The sequence below is a fragment of the Trichechus manatus genome, unplaced genomic scaffold, assembly GCF_000243295.1.
Source record: "Trichechus manatus latirostris isolate Lorelei unplaced genomic scaffold, TriManLat1.0 scaffold00041, whole genome shotgun sequence".
Taxonomy (NCBI): Eukaryota; Metazoa; Chordata; class Mammalia; order Sirenia; family Trichechidae; genus Trichechus; species Trichechus manatus.
In genome coordinates this window covers 15471978-15485375 of record NW_004443977.1, presented here as the reverse complement: position 1 = coordinate 15485375, position 13398 = coordinate 15471978, and positions in this window count along the sequence as shown.

The window sequence follows — 13398 nt, the reverse complement described above, 5'->3', positions numbered from 1 at the left end:
ACCTGGAAAAATGGATTCAAATAGCCCAATGATCATGAAAATGGCTTAGAACCAGGCATCATTTCATTCTCTTTTCTCCAGGAGTTGGAGCTAACTTGAGGGCAACTAATAATAAATAACAACAACATGCACAATGCACAGAGATTCAGTAGTAAAAAAACAAACAGACAAAACTAACAAACAATTTCCTCCCTATCAAATTATCTTATATATTATAAATTTATGTAATTATAATTATAATAACTTAAATCATAACTGGCATAGCTTTCAGCATCATAGAAACACACAAGCTACCACTCTCCGCCAAACCGACAGATGGTTGAGGGACACATGAGACAGCTTTGGAAAATATTAAGGAAGAAGACAGTGGGGCCCAGGAGTGATCTTTCAATTATTTCAACATTATAAATCCAGAGAAACAAACTCAAGTGGGCAGAAGGTTGCTGGAAAGCCAGGAGAGTGTTGTGTCAACAGCTCAAGATGGTGGGAGTGTTGGGTGGACTGTTACTGAGATTTCAAGTAATAAAAGAACGACAGAACAGCCCTTGGATTTACTGACCTGGGCCTCTCTCTCATTGAGTGTTACTCTGGATGACTCGTAGAAGTAAGGATAAAATACACTGAGACAGATAAGATGAAGAAACGGAAGCAGCAAGCATAGACATCTCAACTGTGAGGGGCAGAAGAGAAAAAGAGCAGCTGCTAGAAAAGGGAATTGGGTTAAGGAGGAAGACCCACCCTGTAGAGGGGAGGCAGGAAGGGAAAGCGTCCATCTGGCACATGGAGGACGGGCCTTCACATGTGGTCTGCTGTAACAGGAGCAAAGAAAAATGAGGGAAAACACAGTAGGTTTATAGACTTGGTGGCTGCAGTTTGAGAAAGTTCCCTGGTTGGAAATGCCATTCTTACAAATATCCAACCCATATCAAGAACACTCTCAAATTCCTGCTACCTAGCCCTGAAACTTCTCTGTATCTTCTCCTGGAACAATTCAAAAGACATCTAACCATATCCCTCATCTACTCTCACTCCAGCTAACCCAACAAGTTCTCTCACTCTCGTTGCGTGTGTGTGTGTATGTGTGTGTGTATGTGATAGTGTATGTGACAATACTAACCAATTTTTGCCCAAAGTCCTATCATATGAGAAGGAAGAGATCATTTTGGTCTTCTAATGAAAACAGAACCGCACGAGTCTGTCAGTTTGTCATACTGTGGGGACTTGCATGTTGCTGTAATGTTGGAAGCTTTACCACTGATACTCAAATACCAACAGGATCACCCATGGCAGACAGGTTTCAGCTGAGCTTCCACACTAAGACAGACCAGGAGGAAGGGTCCGGCAGTCTTCTTCTGAAAAGAATTAGCCAGTATAAACCTTATGAATAGCAGCAGAACATTGTCTGATATAGTGCAGGATTATGAGCCCCTCAGGTTGGAAGGCACTCAAAATACAACTGAGGAAGAGCTGCCTCCTCAAATTAGAGTCAACCTTAAAGATGTGGATGTCAAGCTTTTGGGAGTTTCATTTATTGATGTCACACAACTCAAAATGAGAAGAAACAGCTGAAAATATTCAATAATAATCGGAATGTGGAATGTACAAAGTATGAATCTAGGAAAATTGGAAATCGTCAAAAATGAAATGGAACACATAAACATCAATATCCTAGGCATTAGTGAGCTGAAATGGACTGGTATTGGCCATTTGGAGTCAAACAATCATATGGTCTACTATTGTGGGAATGACAAATTGAAGAGGAATGGTGTTGCATTCGTCGTCAAAAAGAACATTTCAAGATCTATCCTAAAGTACAATGCTATCAGTGATAGGATAATATCTATATGCCTACAAGGAAGACCAGTTAATACTACTATTCAAATTTACTCACCAACCACTAAGGCCAAAGATGAAGCAATTGAAGATTTTTACCAACTTCTTCAGTCTGAAATTGATCAAACATGCAATCAGGATGCATTGATAATTACCAGTAATTGGAATGCAAAGCTTGGAAACAAAGAAGAAAGATTGGTAGTTGGAAAATATGGCCTTGGTGATAGAAATGATGCTGGAGATCACATGATAGAATTTTGCAGGACCCTATTAGGCTAGAGAAAGAAATAAACAGCATCCAAATTGGTAGGGAAGAAGTCAAAGTATCTCTATTTGCAGATGATATGATCTTATACACAGAAAACTCCAAAAAATCCACAAGAAAAATACTGGAACTAATAGAAGATTTCAGCAAAGTTTCAGAATACCAGATAAACAGACAAAAATCAGTTAGATTCCTTTACACTAACAAAGAGAACCTCAAGGAAGAAATCACCAAATCAATATCATTTATAAGAGCCCCCAAGAAGATAAAATAATTAGAGATAAATCTAACCAGAGATGTAAAAGAACCTATAAAATGAATACTGCAAGAAACCAAAAGAGAAGTGGAAAAACATACCTTGCTCATGGATAGGTAGACTCGACATCATGAAAATGTCTATTCTACCCAAAGCAATCTACAGATACAATGCCATCCCAATCCAAATTCCACTGGCATTTTTTAATGAGATGGAGAAACAAACCACCAACTTCATATTGAAAGGAAAGAGGCCTCGAATAAGTAAAGCATTTCTCAAGAAGAAGAACAAAGTGAGAGGCCTCACACTACCTGATATTAGAACCCAGTATACTGTCATGGTAGTCAAAACAGCCTGGTACTAGTACAACAACAGATACATAAACCAATGGAACAGAATTGAGAATCCAGACGTAAATTCATCCACCTGTGAGCAGCTGATATTTGACAAAGGCCCAAAGTCCATTAACTGGGGAAAAGACAGTCTCTTTAACAAATGGTGCTGGCATAACTGAATATCCATCTGCAAAAAACTGAAACAAGACCCATACCTTACACCATGCACAAAAACTAACTCAAAATGGATCAAAGACTTAAATATAAAATTGAAAATGATAAAGGTCATGGAAGAAAAAATAGGGACAATGCTAGGAGCCCTAATACATGGCACAAACACAATACGTACCATAAGTAACAATGCACAAGCACCAGAAGACAGACTAGATAAATGGGAGCGCCTAAAAAATCAAACACCTATGCTCATCAAAAGACTTCACCAAAAGAGTAAAAAGACAACCTACAGACTGGGAAAAAATTTTGGCTACAACAAATCCAATCAGCATCTAATCTCTAAAATCTACAAAATACTGCAAAACCTCAACAACAAAAAGACAACCCAATTAAAAAATGGGCAAATGATATGAATAGGCAGTTTTCCAAAGAAGATATTCAGGAGGCTAACAGACACATGAAGAAATGTTCACAATCATTAGCCATTAGAGAAATGCAGATCAAAAGTACAATGAGATATCATCTCACCCCAACAAGGTTAGCACTAATCCAAAAAACACAAAATAATAAATGCTGGAGACGTTGTGGAGAGACTGGAACCTTATACACTGTTGGTGGGAATGTAAAATGGTACAACCACTTTAGAAATCGATTTGGCACTTCCTTAAAAAGCTAGAAATAGATGTACCATACGATCCAGCTATCCCACTCCTTGGAATATATCCTTGAGAAATAAGAGCCATCACACGAATAGATATATGCACACTCTTGTTCATTGCAGCACTATTCACAATTGCAAAAAGATGGAAGCAACCTAGATGTCCATCAACGGACGAATGGATAAACAAATTATAGTATATCTACACAATGGAATACTACGCAATGGTAAAGAACAACGATGAAGCCGTGAAACATCTTATAACATGGAGAAAGCTGGAGGTCATTATGCTGAGTGAATTTAGTCAGTCACAGAAGGACAAATATTGCATAAAACCTCTATTATAGGAACTCAAGAAAAGGTTTAAACACAGAACACATTCTTTGATGGTTACAAGGGTGAGGAGGGAGGAGGAGTGTAATTTACTAACTAGATAGTAGACAAGAATTATCTTAGGTGAAAGGAAGGATGGCACTCACTACAGGGAAAGTCAGCACAACTGGACTAAACCAAAGCTAAGAAGTTTCCTGAGTACAATCAAAGACTTTGAGGGATAGAGTAGCAGGGGTAGGTGTCTGGGGACCATGCTTTCAGGGGATATTGAGGTTGATTGGCATAGCAAAGCTTATTAAGAAAATGTTCTGCATCCTACTTTGGTGAGTGGCATCTGGGGTCTTAAAAGCTTGCAAGCGGCCATCTAAGATGCATCAGTGGGTCCCAACCACCTGGAGTAAAGGAGAATGAAGAACACCAAAAACACAAGGAAAGCAGTAGCCCAAGAGATAGAAAGGGCCACATAAACCAGAGACTTCATCAGCCTGAGACCAGAAGATCTAGATGGTGCCTGGCTACCACCAATGACCGCCCTGACAGGGAACTCAACAGAGAGTTCTGGATGAAGCAGGAGAAAGGTGGAGTGCAGAACTCAAATCTAGTAAGAAGATCAGACTTAATGGTCTGACTGAGACTGGAGGAACCCCAGAAAACATGGCCCCTGGATTCTCTATCAGCCCAGAATTAAAACAATTTCCAAGGCCAACTCTTCAGACAGGGATTGGACTGGACTGTGGGACATAAAGTGATACTCTTGAGGAGTATGCCTCTTAGCTCAAGTAGTTACAAGGAACTAAATGGGCAGCTTCTGTCCAGAGGTGAGATGGGAAGGCAGAGACGGTTAGGAGCTGGTTGAACGGACATGGGGAATCAGGGGTGGAAAGGAGGAGTGTGCTGTCACAGTATGTGGAGAGCAATTAGAGTCACATAACAACATATGTATAAATTTTTGTATGGGAAAAAATTTAAAAAAAAGAATTTTGCAGGACCAACTACTTCCTCATTGCAAATTCCTTTTTTCACAAACACAGACAGCGACTATACATGTGGACCTCACCAGATGGAATACACAGGAATCAAATTGACTACATCTGTGGAAAGAGATGATGGAAAAGCTCAATATCATCAGTCAGATCAAGGCCAGGTGCCAACTGTGGAACAGACCATCAATTGCTCCTATGGAAAGTTCAAATTGAAACTGAAGAAAATTAGAACAAGTCCATGAGAACCAAAGTACGACCTTGAGTATATCCCACCTGAATTTAGAAACCATCTCAAGAATAGATTTGATGCGTTGAACACTAATGACCTTAGACCAGATGAGTTGTTGGACATCATACATGAAGAAAGCAAGAGGTCATTAAGAAGGAAAGGAAAGTCAAAACAATAAAAGGCAGAATAAATGGTGTAGGTATAGAACTTTAAAATGGAGAGAAAATAAAAGTGATATCAAGTAATAAAATATTAGTTCAAACTTAGGAAGATAAGGTAAATTTCAATGTAACCCCAAAGATAGTTAACAAACCTACTCATCAGAATAAAAAAGAAGAAAAACATAGACTCGATAAGCACAAAATCTATAATAACAAAATAAATGAAAAGAAATTCCACAAACAAAAAGAAGTCAGCACAGGAAAGTAAGAGGAACAAAGAAAATATCAGCACCACAAAAAAAACACAACAAAATAACAGCAATAAACTCACAGCTATCAATAATAACACTGAATGTAAACAGCTTAAATGCACCCATAAAGAGAAAGATAGTGACAGAATGGAAAAACATGTATGACCCATCAATATGCTTGTCTATGAAAGACACACCTTAGACACAAAGACATAAATATATTAAAAATCAAAGGATAGATAAAAACATATCAGCCAAACAGAAACCAAAAAGGAACACGAATGACAATACTAATCTCAGATAAAATAGACTTTAAGGCAAAATTCACCATAAAAGACAAGCAAGGACATTATATAATGATTAAAGGGACAATATACCAAGAAGACATAACCTTAATAAATATCTATGTACCCAACAACAGGGCTCCAAAATACTTAAATTCTAATGGCATTAAAAAGAGAAACAGACAGTTCCACAATAAAAGTGGGAAATTTTAACATACCACTCTCAGTAAAGGACAGAACATGTAGAAAAAAACTCAACAAAGATCCAGACAATATATAGGTCACAATCAATAAACTGGACCTCTTACACATATATAGAACACTCCACCCAACAGCAGCAAAGTATACAACCCTCCAACACACATGGAACATTCTCCAGAATAGACCACATTTTAGGCCACAAAGCAACCCTCAACAAAGTCCAAAACATCAAAGTAATACAAAGCATCTTCTCTAATTACAATGAAAAAAAATAAATCAATAACAGGAAGAGTAATGAAAAGAAATAAAAAAAACTTGGAAACTGAATATCACCTTGCTTAAAAACCACTGAGTAATAGAAGAAATCAAAGGTGGAATAAAAAAATTCTTAGACTCAAATGAGAATGAAAACACATAATACCAAAACCTTTGGGACACAGCAAAGGCAGCATTCAGATGTCAATTTATAGCAATAAACACACACATCAAGAAAGAAGGAAGGGTTAAAATCAAAACATTAACCCTAAAACTCAAATATATGTGAAGAGAACAGCAAAAGAACCCCGTAGTCACCAGAAGAAAGGAAATAATGCACATCAGAGCATAAATAAATGAAATAGAGAACAGAAAAACAATTGAAAGAATCAACTAGAGAAAGTTTGTTCTTTGAAAAGATCAACAAAATCTACAAACCATTGGTCAAACTGACCAAAAAAAAAAAAAAAAACAGGAGAGGAAGCAAATAACCCAAATTAGAAGTGAGGTGGGGGACATTACAACAGACCCAATTAAAATAAAAAGCACCACAACAGAATACTATGAAAAACTATACTCCAACAAATTTGAAAACCAAGAAGAAAAGGACAAACTTCTAGAAACAAACTACCTACCTAAAGTAACACAAACTGAGGTAGAAAATCAGAACAGACCCATAACAAGAAATTTAACAGTGTCTTAGATATCCAGTGCTGCTATAATAGAAATACCACAAGTGGATTGTTCTAACAAAGAGAAATTTATTCTCTCACAGTCTAGGAGGCTAGAAGTCCAAATTGAGGGTGCCACCTTCAGGAGAAGGTTTTCACTCTCTGTCAGTTCTAGGGTAAGGTCCTTGTCATCAGTCTTCCCCTGGTCCAGGAGTGTCTCAGTGCAAGGACACTGGGTCCAAAGGACATGCTCTGCTCTTTTATATCTCAAAAAAGATTGACTCAAGACACAACCTAATCTTGTAGATTGAGTCCTTCCTCATTAACATAACTGCCTCTAATCCTGCCTCTTTATCTGCCTCTGCAGATATAATGCAATCTCAATCCAAATACCAACAGCATTCTCTAATGAGATGGAATAACTAATAATTAATTTTATATGGAAAGGAAAGAGAACCCAGTAAAACATTACTGAAAAAGAAGAACAAAGTAGGAGGCCTCACACTACCTGATCTCAGAAACTACTACACAGCCAAGGTAATCAAAATAGCCTGGAACTGGTACAACAACAAACACATCGACCAATGGAACACAACTGAGAACCCAGACATAAATCCATCCACCTATCATCAACTGATCTTTGAAAACAGGCCCAAAGTCCATTAATTGGGGAAAAGGCAGTCTCTTTAACAAATGGTGCTGACAAAACTGGATGTCTATCTATAAAAATATGAAACAGGTCCCATATCTCACACCAAACACAAAAACTAATTCAAAATGGATCAAAGACCTAAATGTAAAACCTTAAACTATAAAGATCATGGGAAAAAAAATAGGACAATGCTAGAGGCCCTAATATGCAGCACAAATAGGATACAAACCATAACTAACAATGCACAAACACCAGAAAATAAACTAGATAACTGGTATCTACTAAAAATTAAACACTTATGCTCATCAAGAGAGTAAAAAGAGAACCTGCAGACTGGGAAAAAATGTTTTGGCTACCACATATCCAACAAGGGTCTAATCTCTAAGATCTATAAGTTATTGCAATACCATAACAATAAAAAGACAAATAATCTAATTAAAAAATGGGCAAAGGATATGAACAGATACTTCACCAACGAAGATATTCAGGCAGCTAATAGACACATGAGGAAATGCTTGTAATCATTAGCCATTAGAGAAATACAAATCAAAACTACAGTGAGATACCGTCTCACCCTGACATTATTGGCATTATTCAAGAAACAGAAAATGAATGTTGGAGAGGTTGTGGGGAGACTGGAACTCATGCACTGCTGATGAGTATGTAAAATGGTACAATCACAATGGAAAACAATATGGTGCTTCCTTAAAATGCTAGGAATAGAAATATCATACAATCCATCAATTCCACTCCTAGGAATATATCCTAGAGAAATAAGAGCTGCCACACAGATAGACATATGCACATTCATATTCATTGCAGCATTATCCACAATAACAAAACAATAGAAATAACCTAAGTGCCCATCAGCAGACGAACGAATAAACAAATTATAGTATATACACACAATGGAATACTACACAACAATAATGAACAATGATGAATCCCTGAACTATATTACAGCATGGATGAATCAGAGTATATTATGCTGAGGGAAATAAGTCAATCTCAAAAGGACAAATACTGTAAGAGACCACCATTATAAAAACTCAAGAAAAGATTTGCACACAGAAATAAACAATATTTGATGGTTATGGGGAAGGAAAGGGTTGAGGAGGGGAAATCACTAGATTAGTAGGTAAGTGGTAACTTTGGTGAAGGGAAAGACAGTATACAATATAGGGGAAGTCAGCACAACGTGACCAAGACAAAGTCATAGAAACTTTATACACACAACCAAACACTCTGAGGGATGGAGCTATTGGGATGAGGCCTGGGGACTATGGTCTTGAAGGACATCTAGGTCAATTGGCATAACATAGTTCATCAAGAAACTGTTCTATGTCCATCTTTGGTGAGTAGCATATAGGATCTTAAAAGCTTGTGAGCAGCCATATAAGATACATCTACTGGTCCCATCCCAACCGGAGCAAAGGAGAATGAAGAAAACCAAACACACATGATAAATGTTAGTCCAAAGGACTAATAGACCACAAGTATCACAACTTCCACCAGCCTGATTCCAGAATAACTAATTGGTGCCTGGCTACCACAACCAACTGCTCTGACAGGGATCACAATAGAGAGTCCTAGACAGCACGGGAGAAAAATGTAAACAAACTCCAAATTCACAAAAAATACAAGAATTACTGGTCTGACAGAGACTGGAGGAACCCAAGACTAATGCTTCCAAACACCCTTTTAACTCAGAACTGAAGTCACTCCCAAAATTTATCCTTCAGCCAAAGATTATACAGGTCGATAAAACAAACAATAACATGCATGAGGAACATGCTTCTTAGCTCAATCATGTAAATGAGACCAAACAGGAAACATCTGCCCAAAAGCAAAGACAAGAAGGCAGGAAGGGACAGGAAAATGGGATGAATGGAAATGGGGAACCTGGGGTGGAGAAAGGGAGAGTTTTGATACATCAGGGGGATTGCAACCAAAGTCACAAAACAATTTTTATATAAATTGTTGAATGAGAAACTAATTTGCTCTGTAAACTTTCACCTAAAGCACAATTAGAAAAAAAACAAAAAAGAACAGTCCACAAAAGCCAAAGTATGAACTTGAATATATCCCACCTAAATTTAGAGACCATCTCAAGAATAGATTTGATGCATTGAACACTATTGATGGAAGACGAGACAAGTAGTGGGATGACATCAAGGATATCGTACATGAGGAAAGCAGAAGGTCACTTAAAAGACAGGAAAGAAAGAAAAAATCAAAATGGATGTCAGAAGAGACTCTGAAACTTGCTCTTGAATGTAGCTAAAGATAACAGACAAAATTATGAAGTCAAAGAGCTGAACAAAAGATTTCAAAAGGAAGCTCAAGAAGACAAAGTAAAGTAGTATAATGAGATAGGCAAAGACCAGGAGTTAGAAAACCAAAAGGGAAAAACATGCTCTGCCTTTCTCAGGCTGAAAGAACCACAGAAAAAATTCAAGCTTTTAGTTGAAATATTGAAGGACTCTATGGGAATGATATTGAATGAAGCAGGAAGCAGCAAGGGAGGATAGAAGGAATACACAGAGTCACTGTACCAAAAAAAGTCAGTGTATGTTCAACCATTTCAAGAGGCAGCATATGATCAAGAACCCATGGTATTGAAGGAAGAAGTCCAAGCTGCACTAAAGGCATTGGCAAAAAAACAAGGCTCCAGGAACTGACAGACTATCAATTGCGATGTTTCAACAAATGGAAACAACGCTGAAGGCACTCACTGGCTTATGCCAAGAAATTTATAAGACAACTGACTAGAAAGATCTATATTTGTGCCCATTCCAAAGAAAGGTGATCCAACAGAATTCAGAAAATATCTAACAATATCATTAATATCACACTCAAGTAAAGCTATACTAAAGATAATTTGAAAACTGAGGTGGGGCCAAGATGGCAGAGTAGTCAGACAGCTTCCTATATCCCTCTTACAACAAAGACCTGGAAAAACAAGTGATTTGATTGTATATGAATATCTAGAAGGCCTGAACAAGGCAAAGCTGAGGAATCAGACTGAGTGGCAGGGGGAGAGAGAGATGGTTTGGAAGAAGCAAGGAGTGCCAGACCGGCGGTGGGAGCCGCAGCTCTTCAGCTACAAAGGGCTCCAAGTGCACAGCAAAGCAGGCATACAGCTCTCTACATGTGTGCTTGGGAGGCAGTTTCCACATTGAGAGAGATCCGGTAGCAGAGATTCTGCTTTGACACTCCAAACCAGTGAAAAGCAGCTCCCAAGTGGCTAACAATAAGTACGCGCATGTGGCCTTTCACGGGGATTTAAAAAAAAAGAAAAAAGCCCATTTGGGAAAAACCTCCCTCCCTTTTACTTCCTCCCTGCCTGCTCTGCACTGATCTGGCCGGATTCCGAAGTCTGAGTCCCCTAAGCCATAAGTAGATCCCATAAGGGGCCCTGACCCATTCTCCTTCTCCTGGCCTTGGAGAGGGTACAAATTAACAAACGGGGAAAAAATAAGCTACTGGCTCCCGTAAGCAAGGAACTCAGGATTGTCACAGCTCCCTTGCTAGGCACAGGCATAAGGGGTCCACGGACTTTGAGTGCCTTCAACCCTTGTATAGACTTGTGTGGACCCATCTCAACAGCTTAACCCCTCACTACCACAGTACAACAGTACAAACACCTGAAGTCTAACTTCAACTGTTTCAGCTGGGAAGTGGCAGATTTGTGATGTTTGACACACCAGTGCTTTTTAAGCAGACACCTTTACCAGTCAGCATCAGGGGCTTGAGGACTGTTGGCTCTACCTACACCACCTAGTCAGCTGCTACAGCGGTCCAAGAATAAGTGGTGCCCCAAAGTTTTTATAACCAATAGAGTAGGGTGCTCATAGTCCAGCTGCAAAACTCACCTACCTACTCTCTCTAGGGACGAGGGACACACTTTCCTTTCAGACACTCAGGGGCAGCCATCAGCCCCCTGCCTTGCTCAGTGTGTGATCCCCTATTGCCATGAGATACCTGTGCCTACACTAATCACCCATGCCTCTCTAAGACTGTAGGTGAGAACCTGCACCACACACTTGGTGACCAACTGCCTGGACACCTGAGCTGAATCCATACAGGAAAATTTAACGGACTCCTGTGTGCATATACTTAGTTACAGAAATAACTACCTGGTGACAGGACGTTACAGGTTCAAAGATGCCAATAATCAAACTAGCTCACACCAGAAGCCCATTTCAGCATATCAAAATAAAACAAAACAAAACAAGAAGCTAGGACACACTAAACAAATATAAAATAAAATTATAATAACTTATTGATGGTTCGGAGACAACAGTCAATATCAAATCACATAAAGAGGCAGTCAATGATGGCTTCAGCAAGCTCCGAAAATAAAGAATCAATAAATTCTCTGGAGGAAGAGAATTTCTTAGAATTACAAGAGGCAGAATACAAAAGATTAATATACAGAACTCTTCCAGAAATTAAAAAGGAAATGTGCATAGAGACAGCCAAAGAATACACAAACTAGTAGCAGAACTTAAAAAAGTTATTCAAGAACATAATGACAGATTTAATAGGCTGCAAGAATCCATAGAGAGAGCAATCAGAAATCCAGAAGATTAACAATAAAATTTCAGAATTAGACAACTCAATAGAAAGTCATAGGAGCAGAATTGAGGCAGTAGAAGTCAGACTTAGTGACACTGAAGATAAAGCACTTGACTCCAACTTATCTGAGGAAAACTCAGATAAAAGACTTTAAAAGAATGAAGAAACTCTTAAGAGTTATGTGGGACTCTAACAAGAGAAATAACCTATGAGTGACTGGAGTACCAGAACACGGGGGTGGGGGGGTTAACAGAAAATACAGAGAAAATTGTTGAAGATTTGTTGACAGAAAACTTCCCTGATATCATGAAAGATGAGAAGATATCTATTCAAAATGCTCATCGAACCCCAGATAAGGTAGATCCCAAAAGAAAGTCACCAAGACATATTATAAGCAAACTTACCAAAACCAAAAATAAAGAGAGAATTTTAATAGCAGCTAGGGATAAAAGAAAAGTCACCTACAAAGGAGAGTCAATTAGAATAAGCTCTGACTACTCAGCAGAAACCATGCAGGCAAGAAGGCAATGGGATGACATATATAAAGCCTAGAAGGAAAACAACTGCCAGCCAAGAACTATATATCCAGCAAAACTGTCTCTCAAATATGATGACGAAATTAGGGCATTTCCAGATAAACAGAAGTTCAGGGAATTTGCAAAAACCAAACCAAAATTACAAGAAATACTAAAGGGAGTCCTCTGGTTAGATAATCAATAACATCAGATAACAATGCAAGACTAGAACACAGGACAGAGCAACCAGATATTGACTCATATGGGGAAGTCAAAAATACATCAAAACTAAAACACTGAAAATAGGGAAACAGAGATATCAATATGTAAAAAAGGACATTAAAACAAACAAGAAGGACTTAAAAAATGCAGACGTAGATTTTTCACATGGAGGAGAAGTCAAGGCAATATAAAGAAATAAAAGACTGGATAAACTTAGAAAAATAGGGGTAAATATTAAGGTAACCACAAAGGAAACTAACAATCCTACAAGTCAAAATAAAAAACTAGAAAAATATAAAGACTCAGCAAACACAAAATGAACAACAATGAAAAAGATGAAAAAAATGCATAAAGAAAAACTACTCAGCACAGAAAATTAAGGGGAACAAACAAACTGTGAACAATACACAAAAAGAGACATCAGGATGACAGCTCTAAACTCACAGCTATCAATAATTACGCTGAATGTGAACTAACTTAATGCACCAGTAAAGAGACAGAGAGTGGCAGATTGGATAAAAAAGCATGATCTGTCTATA